This window comes from Acomys minous (assembly GCF_964271855.1).
Source record: "Acomys minous genome assembly, chromosome: 19".
NCBI classification, from domain to species: Eukaryota; Metazoa; Chordata; class Mammalia; order Rodentia; family Muridae; genus Acomys; species Acomys minous.
In genome coordinates, this window is record NC_140499.1 from 9,788,308 (window position 1) to 9,794,509 (window position 6,202).

Here is a 6,202-nt window from a genome sequence, read left to right on the forward strand (position 1 = left end):
CACAAGCCCCTAAAAACTGGTGAGAGAAGGCCCAGAGTGCTGGCTTGGTTGGCCAGAGCATCCGTTGTTCTTGTAAAGGGCCAGAGTCTGATGACCATGCGTGCTGCCACGGGCACCAGGCACACATGTGGTACACAAACGCACATGCAGACAGGACACCCGTACATATCAAACAATAAAATCAAATAAATCTAAGAATAAAACCAGAGAGACACAGAAATCACATACACATATACGTAGAGTGGGCGTTCTGAGTTCAAATGCTGGCTCTGCTTCTTGCTGTTAGTGTTATTAGTCCTCCAGGTCCCAAGTCTCTGAAATAGTTTAGTTGTGATTATTGGGGTTGACTTTGTATAAGATGTTCTGTGTTTGCTCGCACGATAGATACAGAGGTTCCTCCTTATTCCCCTGGCCAACTCAAAATTAAAATTGTTTGATAGATTACATGCAATCGTGAGGCATAGTAAAAAAAAATTCCTTGTTTATCTAAAATCTGTACTGGCTGGGCATGATATTTGTGTTTTTCCTACAGCTTCTCGCTCTGCTAATCGTTTCCAAAATATCTTGGCTCCAATGAGCCATGATAAAACTTAACTGGCAGTAAGGTAGACCTGAAATGATGTGTGGTGCTGCCCCCTAGTGGTGGGCTATGGCAACACCACCCACCTTAACAGCTGTGCGTAGTCTGTACAGTGTGGGTTTTAAAAACAGGACCTCAGGTCATAGACACACAGCTAAGTGGAGTTTGGTTACCTGACTCCTTTAGTTTAAACTTACGATGACGTTAGTTCTCAGCAGCACCACATGCATTGCTCCTTAGCTATGTGTCTCTGCAACTTCTGTGTTCTAAGTCGGTCTTGCTATGCAGTCCTGGCTGGCCTAGAACACGCTATAGAGTGTCTCAGTGTCTCAGACTCTTGGCAGTCCTCCAGGCTCATCCTTTCAAGTGACGGGATTACAGATATGTGTCACCATACCTGGCTGTTCTTCTACTGTTTCGTTAGGGTGAGTAAAAATATCTCTACATTTAGGACTTACAAGTGTGTTGGATTTCAATACGCCATGCATATCTCTTTAAAACTGCACACTTTCACTTAACAAAACCATGTTAAGACCACCACCAATACATACATGCTCTTTTCTTATGACAAAAGGTTGTTGTGTGCCTTAACATGCAAATACATGAAGGATTTGATATGTAATTGGTGCTTAGTAAAGTCACATATATGTGTGTGTTAATATATATGCTATATGTATATACATTAGGTTTATTAGCATGGTGTTGTTAGGAAGAACTTGGTGGGGTGATGCATAAATCATCCCTAATAGTGAGGAGGACACATGAGGCTTTCTGAAGGCAACCCCTGCCTGGCGAGAGTAGAGAAAATGCTGCAGCTCTCTCTGCACCCAGTTGGATGGTCTGTGTGTGGAAACTGACCTTCAAATCTTTGCTCCCTCCCCAGTGCATCTGGAATTCCCTGAGAGTGGGATCTGCTCCTGCCCTTCTTCCCCGGGGTTGGTTTTGGGAATTAACATTGCACTGGCCAGAGAGACGAATGTTTTTCAAACAGCGCATCTTTGAAATGCTAGACCAAGCTGCGCGGTGCACAACCCAGTATGGTAGCTCAGAAGACTTGACTGCCTCTGGCAGCGGCTTTGCGGCGGGGGTGGGGGGTGGGGTGGGGTGGGGGGGGTGGGGGAGGTGGGGGGGTGCGAAGAGGGGACAAGACGGGACGGGAGGGGGGTTGCGGGGGTGGGGGGACAGACAGACGCTGCAGCCAGCCAGCAAGCCTCCTGTGGACGCCCACTGCGCACCCCCACCGTGTTTTCCATGGCTGCAACGGTCTGCCCTGGTGAGGCATGGGCCCTCGGAGACCTGTCTCGCATTGCCTCTTGCTGCTGCTCTGCTCTGCCTTCCCACGCTTGCCACTGCTGTATCCCTCCTGTATCTGGCTTGGTGGGAACTACGGGATCAGAAGTTCAAGGTCATCTTCGACAACTTAGGCTTCTGAGCTCACTGTTGTGAAACAGAACAAACACCAGGCATTCCAACAAGGATCACGTTGTTGGGGTTGTTTCTTGTTTTACAGCAAAAAGCACTGGTTTCTTTGAACAAATAAAAACTTTCTGTGGTTGCTTCCCTAAAATATATAAAGAAAGAAAGAAAGAAAGAAAGAAAGAAAGAAATCTGTTTTCCCTAAAGCTTCACAGATTTGAGCTGAGCCTGTTTTCTTCCTCGGCAATTTTTACCTACCTAGTGACTGCATCTTGCTCTTTGAGACAAATCTGTCCCCGAAAATTCTGAAGTCAGCAGTCTAACCCATGAGACAGGGCCCTGCAAAGAGTTTAAAGGGGTATTGTCTCATCCAGAATGGTGGAACAGAGACTGTAGCTTCTAGCAATCATTGATTACATCTTTTATTGACAAAAGTAACAATATCTGTTGCCCTGGCTGCCTTGGGTGGTCAGGAGCCCCTCCTTCACACATAGTGCTTGAATTCAGCCTCTCACAGACCTTAAAATGAGCCCAGGAAGAGACTGCACATGTCTGCCAACAGAGAGATACCAAAACTGTATTCTAAATTAGGCATCCTCAACTTAGTCTTAATCTACACAGGGTGCAATGGGAAACAATTGTCTGGAAAAAAAATAAAAAATAAAAAAAAATCCCAGATCAGTGTGACTTGCTCTTGTGAGGTCTTGGTTTACTCTTACGGATCGAGGTGTGTTCTGGCTGGACCTGCCACTGTGGAAGGGGCAGACTCTTCTGAACTAGCTCCTCTCGGAAGGGCAGCACATTCGTCACTTTTCTATTGCTGTGATATAATGCTGTGACCAAAGCAGCTAATTTATTTATTTATTTATTTATTTTTTAGGCTTATGGCTCCAAAGGCTTCGAATCCATAACTTTGGAATGGAGGTAGCAGACATGGAGGCTGGAGCAGCAGCTTGGAGTGCACCTCTCCAGCCACAAAAAGGAAATAGAGAGTGTGCATTGGAAATAGCGCATGGCATTTGAAACCTCAAAGCTTTCTTTCACCAAGGACACACTTCCTAAGTCTTCCCAAACAAGTCTGCTAATGGTAACCAAGGATTCAAATGCCAAAGACTTACAGACATCTCATTGAAACCATCGCAGCCACCTATTATGCTCATGAGGGCTCCGCCTTCATTAATTACCTGATAAAGATTCTGTCTTTCTCATTAAAATTTTTTTATTGTTTTATACGTATGGTGCTTTGCTCGTGTGTGTATATATGTGTACCACATGCCTGGTGCCATCAGTGCCAGAAGGAGGCATTGGATCACTTGGAATTGGAGCTACAGATGGTTGTGAGCCATCCTATGGGTGCTGGGAATTGAGTCTTGGTCCTCTGGAAGAGCAGCCAAAGCTCTTAACTGATGAACCATCTCTCCCACTCAAGATCTTGTCTCTTGGTACTGTTACATTAGGATTAGATTTCAATTCTTGCATGGGGGAGGAGAGGAAACACAGATATTTAGATATTAATTAAAATTAATTTTTATTAAAATCTATTGCATTGCCAGGCATGGTTGCTCATGTCTTTAATTCCAGCATTTGGGAGGCAGAGGCAGGTGGATTGTTGTGAGTTCAAGGCCAGCCTGGTCTACAAAGCAAGTCCAGGACGGCCAAGATAACATAGAGAAACCCTGTCTCAAACAAACAAAAAAACAAAAACAAAAAAAGAAAGAAAAAAAAAAGTTATGCCATTTTGGGACAGGGACCTTAAAAATGCTTTTAATTTACATTAATGGTTTTATTTATTGTGTGTGTGCATATGCACATGTGTGCCGTATCTCATGTGTATTGGCCAGAAGACACTTGAGAAAGTCAGTTCTTTCTACATAACACAGGATCTCAGGGTGAAACGCAGATCTTTGGGCTGAGTAGGAAATTCATACCCTCTGAGCCATCCCACCAGCCCTAGGATGGCTCAATGGGGAGCTATAAGCCAAAGCCTAAGGGATCAGAACCATGTGAACTTCTGGAGATGCAGCCAAACCCACAGAACCGGGCTATTTGAGCCTCAGGTCCTGTGTCCTAGCCAAACCTCAGGGCACTCTGTCAGAAGCTGTCTCAGGTCCTGTGTCCCAGCCAAACCTCAGGGCACTCTGTCAGAAGCTGTCTCAGGTCCTGTGTCCCAGCCAGTCCTCAGGGCACTCTGTCAGAGGCTGGCTTTCCCACTGACCTGTGCTTTGAGTGTGGTAGTCATATTTTCTTTATGAAGTTGCCACCAGGAAGGGGGCTTGATTTCCTTTATACATTCAAACAGAAGTTGGAATGAAAGCACTCAGCTGCTGACTCAGGGTCTGGTGTCAGAAGAGCAGAGTGTTTCTTTTCCTGTATTTCTGTCGTTGTTTTTTTTCCTTATGTGGTTTTGTCCTGTGTGAAGTCTGGTCATGGTGGACAGGATGCAATGGGTGAAGTGCTTTGGCTGCTGCTAGAGGAAAGAGGCTCTTGCTGGAGATGTGGATTCAGAACTGGCAACTCCAGACTCTGACCTGAGACCACAGACGCCCAAGGTGCTGCCTCCCAGGCTGTCATCCTTTATGGCATAGGCTTGGTATGGACTGCTGCAGCCTTCAAGCACGCCTTGCCTCCTCCACTTGGCCGTCTCCACCCTCGAGTCTTGCTGGTCCTCAAGCCAAAGATGCTATTTGAGAATTTTTCTGCAGAGGGTAACTGTTCTTTAGCAAGTATGATGAAGACTCCGAGAAGGCTGTACCCACAAAACCATCGCTGTCCATTTAAGTATTGAGAGGCCTGGTTAATTAAGTCTAGCCACAGGCTTCAGTTTCTGTTAGTTCAGAGCAGGCCTGGGCCTCCGTTCCCTGGAGGTGGGTTCAACAATCACTGGAAATGTTGAAAAGAGTAGCCAGCCAACAGGAGACGGCCATGACCTGGCCAGAGGAAGAGAAGATTTAAAAATGGTTTTTACTACTGGTAGAATTTGTTAAGAAACATATACTGCCTGTCTGGAAATCTTCTGCCTTATGGTGAACTCATGACCTGGTCAGAGTTGCCCGTGCTTACTAAATTTGCCCCAGCTTTCTAGTTTAAATGGTTACTTAATTCCCTTTGGAATGTAAATGCTTGTAAAATGAGAGTATGAGCTCACCAGGCTGGGGGGGGGGGGCGGTTGGTGTCACCATCGTGTCTGAGCAGTGACCACAACATGCTGGATTTCTGCAGGGTAAACACTCTTTGTTGTTTGCATACTATCTGAGTCTGGGGTCTTTTCTCCAGCACATTCTGGACCCTAGCAATATAAGATAGTACTGGGTGAGGTGGTGGGTGCATGCCTTTAATCCCCACACTCTGTGATGCATAGCATGTTACAGGTCAGCCAGGGCTGCATAGTGAGATCCTGTCTCAAAATAAATAATAATCAATAAATATAAGATAGTGATGAGCATCGAAGAACCTCCTAATGGAGATGGCTTCAAATATGGCAAACCAGCCATTAAGTAAAATTTCCTCTGTTCGGCCACAGACAGAATTCTGCCAAAAAATGGGCAAAGTTGGATGCAGGCAGAGTTGATGGCCAAGACAAGGTAAGTAAGTCCTGCCTCACAAATATGTCTGACAGATATATTGGGCCAGAAGGCTGAAGACGATACTCCAACATTATAGAGTTTTGGATGACTGTTCAGGTAGCAAACTGTCTCTGTCAATTTCTCTTTTGAAAGCTATTTACCTGAACTTCCTCTTTACTCAGATAATTAATTTTATTCCTTCTCATGTCGCTGATGAGGTTGAAGACCAGATAGTTTAGTTTTACAATTAAGCTTAGTTGTTTAGGGGTTAAGATGTTTTTAGATTTAGATAGATGTTTTAAACTGATAGAGATGAGATATGACAGATATTGACTTACATTCAGAATTTTAGACTCATCAAGATAGGAAAGATGTTTTCTTCAAGGTTGCCAAATACAAAATAGTCAAAACGCTATGAATGTAACATTTATATCATTCCTGGTTGTTTTGTGGTTCTTCTTGCTGTATGTAGTTTAGTGTGTGTGTGTGTGTGTGTGTGTGTATGTGTGTGTGTGTGTGTGTGTGTGTATAAAAAAGCTAGTGATGTCTGGATGATCAAGACAAGAAAGAAAATATACAGACATTTCCGGTCAGCTTGACCCTGGAACATTCTCCAGGTTTCAGTCTGATGGTCCGCTAGAGC

General features: G+C 44.7%; 1 long non-coding RNA gene across 1 annotated transcript; it reads left to right on the forward strand.

Annotated features, from left to right (window-relative positions):
- The first annotated feature begins 733 nt into the window (after positions 1-733).
- On the forward strand, positions 734-3,226 carry LOC311590311. Its single transcript, XR_014776823.1, has 2 exons — positions 734-1,005; positions 2,877-3,226. It is a non-coding gene; the product is annotated as an uncharacterized lncRNA (long non-coding RNA).
- The last annotated feature ends 2,976 nt before the right edge of the window (positions 3,227-6,202 follow it).